Consider the following 12,459-nt stretch of genomic DNA (forward strand, 5'->3'; position numbering starts at 1 on the left):
AGATGTTAGTGGTGGGTAACTGAGCAGTTCGACCCTTGTAGGAATAATAAATGTGAATTAAATACAATCCTTCAATTTAACCTCTTTAATGAAATACATCAACCAGGCCTTTTGGCTTTTATACAACTTGGCTCAATAAGACCAGTAGAGGTATTTGATAATGGGATCTGCCCTGGTCTTCTTCACAAACTGCTTCCATTCATTTTTCTGAAGCCCATGTTTTCTCACATGCAGAAAAGGGAATAGTGCTGCTGCCATACAGAATAATGAATCCAACTGAATGACTGAACTCAGCAATACTCTGATCACATAATCTACCTAACCTGTAATGGGTCTGAGTGGTACATGGAATGAAAAAGTTTGTTTCTTAGAAAAGTAGAATCCAGGTTTAATGATGATTTTTGCGATAAAAAATATTTTTGCATTTTTTTATTGCTAGTGCTGAACCATGACAGTGACAAAATGACAAATTATAATCAAAATGAGGAATACAAGTTGGTCCACTTTGAATATAGTTTTATCTAATCAGAAAGGTTAGGGGGATTTCTTTTGTACATGGCAACGGAGAAAGGCTCTGGTTATCATGTTCAAATATTGATTATACTAGCATGTAGCTGAATATATCACTATAACCCAGTTATACCTGTTTTCATTATGACATTGGTTGGTGAGTTTAGTTTCCTAAAATATGATTGGATATTTTTCTGAGATTTTTCTTATTTTTCATTTTAAAGTAGTTTATGCACCTATTATAGAAGGACTATATTTAATGTAAAAGCACAATAACTTGAATTGTATCTTCTATCACAGGTGAATGTGGGACATTTCTAAATTCTAATATATCTCCATCCTGAATGAACTAAAGATGACTAATGATGGAATATGATGACCACACAAAATCTTCTGGATTCCTCCAGAATAAAAACAAGATGTACACATGGCCTCTGAGTTTTCTTGTTCCTCCGAGGTGTGTTGTCTGTTTTCTTTTCCAGTAAATATGGGCCTAAGCCACACACAGTGGAGAGAGGTTTCGCCCTTTTACCCCATCGTTAACCTTTGTCTTCCTTCCCTAGACACAATGGCATGCACTGGTGAATATCGACCACATGCCTAATCAGACATCGAAGACTGCAGTAAGTGTGTGCGTGCGCGCGTGATTGTGGCTGTTATCTGTGAATCATGTCCTTTATCTGTAGAAACAGTGTCTGGGTTAGTGAACAAGGTCACAGTCCTGATTCAGTTTACTGGAAACAGTGACCATTCAACTGCACAGTGAAATTCACTTAAAAACAAAGCCTGAAGGGAAGAGTGGGAAATGATTGCTGTCTTGCTGTTATTATTGACAGAAAAGTTTGTGTGTGTTTCAGTACCTCCTGAGTGGTTTACTCTGAATCAAAATTTGTATTTTTTTTTCTTGTTGTTTTTGCCATGAATGGCATTCACTCATTGCAACCTGAATACTTTTAGGACTTTTCAAAAGTCTGTATTGAAGGCAATAAATCATTGGATGCTGTATATCAGGTTTTTTTTATACCTGTTCAAATTTATGCTGTACTTATGGATTTTACACTACTTTTCTTTTCCAACAGTGTTTGACAGGTCACAATTTATCACAGAACAGAAAGGCACCCACGTACTCAACCTCAGGGACAATTTTGAGTGGACCAGTAACGTGACATGCATGTTGGAGGCCGCAGATAACAAATGCATGCACAGCCCCAGCTGCACATGAGGGTTCATAAACTTTACTGCATTTAATAAAACCGAACTTGATACCTTTGAGAAGAAACCAGAAGGTTTAACTAAAATTGCCTTCTCTCACTTCACTGAGTTTTAGCTTTGCCTCTAAATCTCTACCTTCAAACCATAGTATTTTTTTATGTTTGTATAGCAGCACTAATGTTGGACATTGCAGTCTGAAAATAGTTTGAGACAGCTCCTGACTTTTACTGGTTCCATAGGGAGGCACTGTATATTTTGTTCTCTAAAATTACTTTAGAGGTACTTGGATGAACCACATAAATCTGTGCAACTGGATTATCTATCTTACTGCTGTCAGAGAACAATCACAGTTGTGGCAAATATAAGAACAGTTTTTTTTATCCAACGTAAACATGTTTAAACCATAAATTAGTGACAGTTTCTATTTTTGTTTTCCAAAAATGTTTTTTTATTTTTTTTGTGGAGCTCAAATTGTTCCTTTGCAATGTCTTTCTTTCATGAAAGGGAAGCAGAGATTAGAGGTTATTCCTGTGCCACTCAGAACCCTCATTTCATGCGTCTTTCCTTTTGGAACACTTTGTTCCAAAAGGAGCTCAGGAGGGTAGGATACAAAGACCTGGAAAAACAAAGAAGACTGTCAGGTTGGTTCATTATGAAAATTGCTTTACTATTGCATCCTTTCTTCTCTTTGAAAAAGCACAGTTCGCAATATTAGATTTAATTTTAGTAAGAAAAGCAATCATGGAAAAAAAGCCTAATGAATTGAAATATTTATTTTCAATTAGCAAATTTTACCTTCTTTCCAAAATCTTTAACAGATATTGCACATTGTTAAATATCCATTTTTGTTTAGATATTACAACTTTATTCTGTGAAGAATTTGCTAATCTACTTTTCATAGATGAAATATATTCAAGTAATTTTAAGGAATACCCTTGATGCTTCCTGCTTTGTTAAAATGCATGTGATGGATGTTTCTGGATATTTTTTTTATTTATGAGAACAGTATAAAAACTATAAAGTTTGACCTGCAGTCAAAAAGTTTAAAAGTTAAAAACATTAGAAATGTAAAATATTACACATCTAGTGGCAGTGTGCTGCTTTTATGATGAAGGAAAAGTGCAGAAAGTGGTTTGATATTACATGGTTGATAACAATTGTTCTGAATCCAAAATACTTTTTTTTCAGCTGAGAAATTTGAATTTCCAAATCAAGAATAGTTAGAGTCCAAACAACTTGCCAAATAAATCATCCATATACAGAACATCAATGTGGGACACCTGAAAAAAAAATACTGCACCCAACCAGTATTTTTGCTGTAATCAAATGAGCAAAATAAGTCAAAATGCAGTGCAACTCTTTGCATATCCAGGACAAGAAGGTAGCATGAGGATTAAACTAGTCACAGAACAGCATGATGAAGAATTTGTTCTGTAATTTGTTCAGGACTTTTTACTGGATCAAAGCACCACAAAGGAACAGGAAATACGTCTGGAGCAAGCTTAAAACGGCAGGAGTCTTACTTATTTAATTTTAAATTATGTGACAAAAAAGACAAGAAATCATTATAGACAGAAGACACAGTGAATGTCTGCACATCCTCAAACCCCAGTCCATTTATTATATGTTTTGAAAATTTGTTTTAATCATTAACTCTTTATACTAAAATCAAAGCTTTTATCAGACTGTTTTCCTTCTTCATTAAATTTCTGCCCCATTATTTTGGTTCCCTGCTGCCTTAAGTCACTATTTGATTTTGTCTCCCTGCTCATAGTCTAAAGTAGTTACTGTATTCTCTTTGATTGTCTGTCTGCCTCCTGAAATTAATAAAAAATCTATTTAATATTGTTGTGCCTTAGTCTCAGGTCAGCCAGAAAGTTCCAGTAGTTATGCTGCATTTACACAGACCTGCTGTATGAACAAGAAGACAATCGAGTTGAGTTGGATTTGTTGTGGAATCATTAATGTATTATCTAAGCCACTTGACACTAAAGTGACCATTATATATAGTTTTTACCCTGGTGGCCTGAAGATATCCACCAACTAATAGGATTTCCACATACAACCTAATATATAAGCCCTGTAGTATTTCAATCCCACATAAAATGTAATGATTTGTAACTAACTACCTGAACTATCTATGTAACTTAGCACTGAGCAATATTTTGTCGCCAATCAGCTAAAACAATGTTTTGATCCTTGATAAAAAAAAAAGCATACTAAAGACAGACATTTAATTCATTGTTGCTCTGAAAACAATAGGAAAGGCAAGGCGAGGCGAGGCAACTTTATTTATATTGCACCTTTCAGCCAAAGACAATTCAAAGTGCTTGTACAAGAAAATTAAAAACAACATAAAAAAATCAAGCAGATTAAAAATAAATAAAGTAAACATTAAAATTTTGAATATAGTGAATGAATAGAATTAAAAAAAAATTAAGAATAGGCAACGTCAAATAAGAAGGTTTCTAACCTTGTTTTAAATAAACTCAAAGTAGGGGCAGTCTTACAGTGAGCAGGAAGCTTATTCTAGAGTGTTGGAGCATAAAAACTAACATTCAGTCCTTCATTTTATCCCAGACTTTGCTAGTGGACTGTCAAAGTAATACTTTATTTTTTATTTTCAACTTTCCCATAGACATGCATGCCATAAAGTCGTTTTTTTGTAATTTTAGAAATGCCCTAGTACAATTCGGCATAATTACATCTGTCCAGAGGACACTAATATAAGCTAGATTGGCTTGTCACTGGTGGGTGATGCATATGCTACATTAAGCTTGCAGATGGACTGAGCCATGGAGGCAGTATGAATAAGGGACAGAGTGTATCATGATGTCATTTCTAAATGTTGAAGGTTCAGTACTGCATGAAACATAATTCAAGGCACATGACTGGATTTTGTCATAACCTTTGAAAAATGTAAGGTCTTTTAAGAGATAGTGAGTGTCTGCTTTTGACAGCTTTGTGCAAAAGAAAAAAAAAGTTTTTCAGTGGCATTGCCATTTAAATGTGCAATGAGCAAAACCAATTTAATGAACAATTATGTTAATAGCAACATCTTTTAAATCAGGGATAAGCTACTGTTACTTAGAGACATTTTAAATATGCTCTAACTTTTTGAATTTTAACAATGGAACATCAGGTAATAAATATGCATACATCTTGTTAAAAAAAACATAAGGGCCTAAAATGTCTAGAGTATGTCCTTGAAGAAAGTTTTGACTTGCCTCAGCAGTGGTATTAAAAGATAAAAAAGCATGCTGGATATTCTCCAGAGACAGCTGAGAGAGAAGCATGTCAAGCTCGTCACATCGAGAAAAAAATATTAAGAAGACATTTCAGGGTATTTGAATCATACATACCTTTTCACATAGAGAAAAAGTGCATATGGTATGAATTATATTTTATGCATGTATATTTTAGATCAGCATCCCACGGGGTAGTTTGCAGAAACCCATGTTTTCATTGAACTAAACCCCGTAAGGAACAGAAATGCTTTTTCATAATAATCGACTTTTATTTAATTTTAAATATACATTGTTTCTGTTATCATTTTCATGTTTTCTTAATGCATAGGAACGACCTAGACTTGCCTGAGAATTCAATAAAACATAAATCAGATCAAACAGTTGGTGTGAAAAAATATCCACCAACAAATGTAAAGTTTGTACGTACAGAAATATCCGCAAGGCATAAAGATTTAATTACACTGGCATGGTATTTAAAGCATAAACAAGGTATAAAAATTAATGACACTTCCACTGAATACACATATTATTTTCCCATCTGGATAGGTATTCCGATTCACCGCAGCTCTTTGAAACAGTAACAGAAATTGTTAAACAGCGGGGAGTGACTTACCCTGAAAAAAGTGCCACTATTTTATTAATTCATTCATAAAGAGATGGAATTACTTCTGAGCATAAAGAGAATATGGTCCCATTTTAAAGTGATATGTATTGAGATTGATGAAGACATCTGCAGCCAAATGAATGAGCAGCTTAGTAATATATTTATATATTAACATCATATATTAACATCAGTTGTAACAATTCTAAAAAAAATCAAATAATGTAAATAAAATAACTAACAAAAAATGAAGAAATTGTGAGAAATATGAGATGACACCCTTACACCAAAGTCCTACACACACACATCACACACAATGTATAAAGAACCAATTGGCCAGAGGGGTAGGGAAGAGAGGCACCAAAAGAAACAGGCTTGTGAAAAATGCATTATATCTGGTCACAATAATAATACATTTAAATAAAAATGTGTGAAGCAATTTAGATGTAACAAATTTGCTCCAGGAAAAGATGAATCTCCTCCAGTCTCCTCCAGAGTGGTTCATTGTACTTTTGATATTTGAATCCTTGTTTTAATCCCACTTGAAATCTGTTGTCTTCATTAGCCTTAATATAAAAAAAATGCACTTAAAAATATTGAATTATTGGTCACTTTTATGCAATAGGCACAAAGCCAAAGCATTAGTTTTTTGAAGCATTGTTAGGGGTTATTTCATGAAAAGTACTTGAAGGCCAGAGTGAGTAAAAATGAATCTAAGTTAAACTTTTACTTACATATTTATTTGCATAGGCCAACCACACTGATCTTATGAGGTAGTTTCCAGATGACTTCTTCAATATGATTATCTCATTATTAAAGAATGGGAGAAAGTTTGTTTTCTTTTCCTGCAACATATCAAACCCAATGAAGGAAGGTTTGTGTTGGGTTAGTTAGATTAAAAAGAAAGTGTGATTTAAAATTTTATCACAGAATAAAAGAGAAATACTCTGCTCCATTGTTCGCTTGACTGATATATTTTTAGGTTAATACTAAAAATACCCCGTGTCTTGGTCAGGGTAAAGTCAACACAACAGCTCAAAAGATTTGACACCTTTGCTTAAGGAAAATTCTGATTTGAACGTTGCTTGGAAAATATCAGGGAGAAACAAAATGTGGAACTCTAGAGACACAAGGATGAAAAAATCGGGATATTTCAACCTAACAACAGCTGTGTAGGTCATGTTAATTTTTCATAGCTTGAATATGTAAGAACACAAAGAGTCAGCATAAACAATATGTAAGTGCAGTGCATGCATACTCCAGGCAGCATTTATAGTGAATCATTTGATCCAGGATTTTTAATCCTTCACTATTGAATTTGATTCCTTTTAGACAGCTCTGAAGAATGTTACTGAAAGAAATAAAAATAACCTTTCTTCACCAATATTACCTGTTATTGCAGTGAAAGTTTCATCAGATATCTGTAACCCTGTATATGGGCAGGAAAGATTGAATAACTGAGACTGCTCTATTTACACAGTTTCCACTCAAAACAGGATCCTAACAACAACTGAGGTTTCTGGAAAATATCAGAGAATGTATGCAGAGGCCAGGAAAAAAATAAAATAAAATAAATAAGTCATCTTTGTTAGGAGCACATTTTCAATAACACAACACACTTATTATATACCTCCCAGTGCATCAGGTTAAAACTCACGCATACATTGGGCAAACATCCAGCATTTTGTAAAATGGGTTTTGAGCCTTACGTCATGTTCATACCTGGAGTGTTGCTTTGATTCTTTCATTCATGATTTAGAAATCCTTTAATCTCCGTGGCAGCCATTCTCTGCCAACTTCTGCAAGGCTCCTCCTCTGGGCTGCAGTCTCCAGCTGAGCTTCTGCCTCACAGGGCAACCCTTTGCTCCCCCACTCAGCTCCTCCAGACTAGTGGCAGCAGCAATTACCAAACACTTGGTGAAGCTGCATGTCTGCTGAGCTCATCATACAAACTACTTCTCAGTGCAACGCTCCCAGGAGAGGTTTGAAATGGCTTAATTGAGGATTGTTGTTATGAGGATGAGCGGATGAGACAGAGGCCATATTTCAGGTGTCAAATTACAAAATCAATTTTTTTTAAGTCATGTTAAGACATGATAAAGCACTTTTATAACTGAAAGGTAAAAGGTAAAGGTAATTTTATTTATATAGCACATTTTCAGCAACAAGGCAATACAAAGTGCTGAAGGTAACATTGTTATTTGATTGTGCAATGGAATGGCACAATGTGCCTTGAAAATACATAAAATTGCTCCTTGACGATTTTTGTGCACATTTAACCAGATACTAAAAAGTTCTATTTAAAAATGTGATTCACGATTGGTATATTCAGGACATAACTCTTGTCCAGCAACAGTTCTTGAAGGACACGAGGCAGACAGTCGGCAGCACCAAATCAGACTGCTGTAGTTCATTCTTGGCAAGCAGCTGCTGCCTGAAAGCAGGAGACATTAGGTGACATTTTATTTGTTCTAGTAAACTATAACATGACATTATTTTCCCAGATGGACTTGGAGATTATTGAAATTATTAAGATAAAAAACACAAAATAATTTTCCAAATCCTTCATGTATATTTTTTTCAAACCTTCTTAATAATGGGAGGTGATGTTGAGTAACATGTTTTTTTTTTTTTTTTTGGAATGACTATCACAAAGTGTAGAAAATTACTTTCTCAAAGTGACTGAAAGTAATATAACTTTTCAACATAACTTTTTAAATCCCATTTAAAAAAAACTGTAACAATTTATAAAAGAAAATTTCCATACTTTTCAATAAAATCAGTAAGCCAAAGCCCTACTACTTAACAAATCACGAAACTCTTAAACAAATTAGAGTTGTTGTCTTCATTTTTAAAACCAATATAAATGAAGGTATACTTTCATTGCTGTGGTTAAGACCCAGAAAGGATGCAATCTTGATTCCTCGGACTATATTTCGTATCTTGCTCTCTCCTCAAGTAAATGATGTTATGGACATGAGCATAATTAGGTTCAATAATCAAGTGTTAAAGAGCAGAACATGATCACAGCTCCTTTTTACATCTTCCCTTCCTTCGTCTGCCTCCCTCCTTTACTCCAATTTAATTTTTTCCTTTCTGTTTTTAGTCTGCCACCCAGTCCTCCCTCTCTGCCTGCACTCTCCTTCCTCGCTGTCAGTGTGTGACAGATCGATGCTGTATCCTTTCGGCTTCCCCTTGCAACTGTATTCTCCTGGTAATTGAGCTCAGCTGGTCTCCCAGGGGGCTTCTGATTTTTCACAGGCAAGTCTGCGAGCTCACTCCTCCTCTGTCATCTACATCATCACTTGCTCCCTCCATCAAACTTCTTTGTTTTTTTTTTACAGGTTGTTTTTCTCACTTATTGCCGCCACCTGTAAGAACCATAAAACCAATACCCTAAAGCTGTAATTACTTCCAATTTCTACCTGCAGTGCCATCTTTATTACTTTGTGGTGCCCACTCGCCCTGAATGACCATGTTTCACATGTTAAGTTAATTTGAATGATTCCAAACATTAGGGTTTCAGAGAATGTAAGTTTATGGTTGCACATGTTTGATTGTTCAAACCTCTGAAGGGCACATCATTTATAAAAGTCTTTTGCAAATGTAGTTAGCAAAAGAGCAGAAGATATTTAAAAGAAGCCAGCTGACATGACTATTACAAAATTAATACAAGCCTCTCTGTTTGTTCAAAGATGTGATAAATAGACAAAATGGCTTCACAGACATAATAAACCTCTGTGTAAGATGTCATATTTTTCCAGATTGAGTTCTGGTACATGCTAGTCTGTTACAATGATAATGAGAGCAGCAGGAGAACAATGCTTTGCTTTCTCCTCTAATTTGTAAGTGTGAGAAAATGCCATCCTTCCTCTAAATGTGTGTGTCAGCAGCAGGTATGGAAGAATGCATATGAACCGTGTGTTTCCTCCTTGCTGTTTGCACTTCTGATAACATGCACAACACGTTTTTTCACGTCGACAAGAAAATTGTGTCCAGGTAATACATTTCTTGCTAAATGATCATAGGTTCTTATATGTTGCTATTCATATATTTTGGAAAGCCACAGATTAAGCAAAGAAACTGAATTAATAGTTTGTAAGGAAGGCATGGCAACATTGGTATCAAAGTATGCAGAGGTTTTAAAAGGTTGCAGCTTTAGAAATGATGAAATTTTCTACCATTCGACTCCTACAGCTTACATTTCTTTTAATGGGATTCTGGAGATATTGTTAGATTACCTGAAGCACTTTTCTCTGACCCTATGTAGTCTAGATTAATGTGGCCTGCCCCTTTCCCCACATGCTGCTGCACATCCCTGGTCAACTGGCTCGAAGATAACTACACTTTTCCCTCATTTAAAAAACTGAAAAAAATCAGTATTAAAAAAAGAATTGGTCATGTGATTTTAAAATGTTGGAACTGCAGAATCACAACCCACCAAACAAACAGATAGCTTATTTGTGTTACAATCTAAGCAGAAAAGTGGCAAAAAAATCTTATTCTATGCTTCCTGCACCACAAATCTCTGTTAAGTTTGGTACTTGTTTTATATAGAAATTCAAATTAAAATAAGACATAAATGTTAGAAATAACATGAATCATTTATGTGATATTATATTAGCATAAAAAATCACTTATTTTTAGTTTGTTTTCTTCTGTGTACCATGACACCATGAAAGCTCAAAATTTTGCAAAAGGATATCAAACGATGATAATCTCAAAGTGACAAATACTTACAAACTCTTCATTTCAATTACAGCACTTGACTTGAACTCATATATAACTTTTACGATACTCTTTAAATCATTATTTCTGAAAAAATCTGAATGTTGTCCAAGTTAGATAAATATTCTTTTTAGTAGATAAGAACCAGGTTGTGGATAAGGATTCAACTTGAAATTGAAACGTCAAAATCACTTTAAAATAATTTTCATACCTGGAAAATGCAGAGTGGCTTTGCTGGACGTTGAAATTTTAACTGTTTATTCTCAAGCGTCAGCTGACAAAAAAAAAAAAAAAAAAAAATCTTGAACTGGTTCAAGATTACCACTCTCAAATAATCCTCAGAGATTTAAACAAGATGTGTGTCATATTCACTTCAAATACGTTATCATAGAGAAATATTTTGCATCGTTTGAAACAAATGGTCTACGATTATCATACTTTGTATATAATCAAATTATGATGAATAAAAACAAAAACAATACTGAGAAAAATCTGGAATATCTTTCAACTAGGCCACTGTTGAAACACATTTTCCAAACCTTTGATACAGTTAGCAGCCATGTGAACACATGTCATGAGTTAAGCTGTTAATGCATAAGATCTGATGAACATGCTACACATATATTGTGTTTATTTGAATGGTGGAGTTTATGTTTAGGGCAGGTCTGTTTCTCTGAGAACAGTAAGGCACATTATTGCTTAAAGCTGGCAGTAAGACAGGTTTCCACTTGCTGAGGTCCACACAAAGCAAGACAATCAGACATCCATGTAGGTTTTCTTTGAGTCTAATGAGGCTTCATACTAGACAAACACAAACACGCTTCCACACATTTTCATAAATCTTTTTTTTCTGACTGCAAAAAGGAAAAACATTAGAAAGAGCATGCCCTACTGCACTGTACTCGTAATCCCTGTCAGATTTGCTCAGCTTTTCATTTCAGGCTGCAAAACTTGCTCTCTTGACTGGGCCAAATCAGCCAATCAGCACAGGGATGAAGTGACCTCCTTTGCCCCGGTTGAGGCACCTTCGTGATGGCAGGCACTAAAAGAGTAATTGAATGTCACAATAGCTGACAGCCTCATGTGACAAGTTGGAAAAGCACCTGCTGGTGAAACATGCCTTCAAATAGGGGCAGGAAGGAGCACAGTGTGTGTTCACAAAGAATCACACGATCCTCATCAGATGGAACTGTGGCATGAAAAATCTATGCCCAATTTGTTGGTTGGTGACATTCTTCATTTTGGACTAATGGAAAACAAAACTCACCAATTCATAATATATTATGAGTGCTGTTGCCTGGTGTGGTCGTACCATTTTATCAGTATTAGTTCAGAAAAGTTGTAGTTTTCATCATGAATGCAAATAACAATCTTTTAAACATGAGAAAGTCAGCCTAATCAAAATAAGTGGATTACCTTATTTAAGTGGAGATAAAAATTAATGAGAGGAGGACTGATGTGGGTGAGATAAACATTTGCCCTCATTTGCATGCAAAATTACTTATTTTTTTCAAGGAGATTTAATCAAGTGTGTTAAAAAAGATGTCTCAATTAAATTTAAATATAATCAGCAAAGCAAGTACTCCATATAATCACCAATTCAAACGCCGTGCTTTGGTCCTACTTCCTTTATTTAAATTTTTTTTATCATTCCTTTGTCTTTGGGCTTTGTGCTTAGTATTTATATTACCTGTCTTGACCCCGATAAACAATCGATAGCAGACAAAATTATATTTTGCTTAATAACCATATGTTTCCTCCACCTTGTCTGACATGTTTTCATTGTGTCCATGGTGTGTTACAGCACTGGTCAAATTAAATAAACAAGCATGGAAAGATTCTGGGAAGCAAAAATTGCAACCAATAAACAAAAGCCATGCTGGTTCTGCACTGTCTTTCAGTCAAAGGCCATCTCATCAAATTCACTGGCTGTTCAGCCTCCACAAGACAGGAACCCAAGTGGTATAGCAGGGGCGGTGCTAGACTGTTTGATGCAATGGGCAAACAACATTTAGCTCCTTATCAACCAACCGTGACACATGATTTAAATTTCCATTTGCCAGCTCCAGTACACCGAGAATTTCTTTGGTGAAAAACTTCCTCTAACAATCATATTTGCAACAACTGAACAAAGTATAGCAACGCAACAGCACAGAATAT

This window comes from Xiphophorus maculatus, chromosome 4 (assembly GCF_002775205.1).
Source record: "Xiphophorus maculatus strain JP 163 A chromosome 4, X_maculatus-5.0-male, whole genome shotgun sequence".
Classification (NCBI taxonomy): domain Eukaryota; kingdom Metazoa; phylum Chordata; class Actinopteri; order Cyprinodontiformes; family Poeciliidae; genus Xiphophorus; species Xiphophorus maculatus.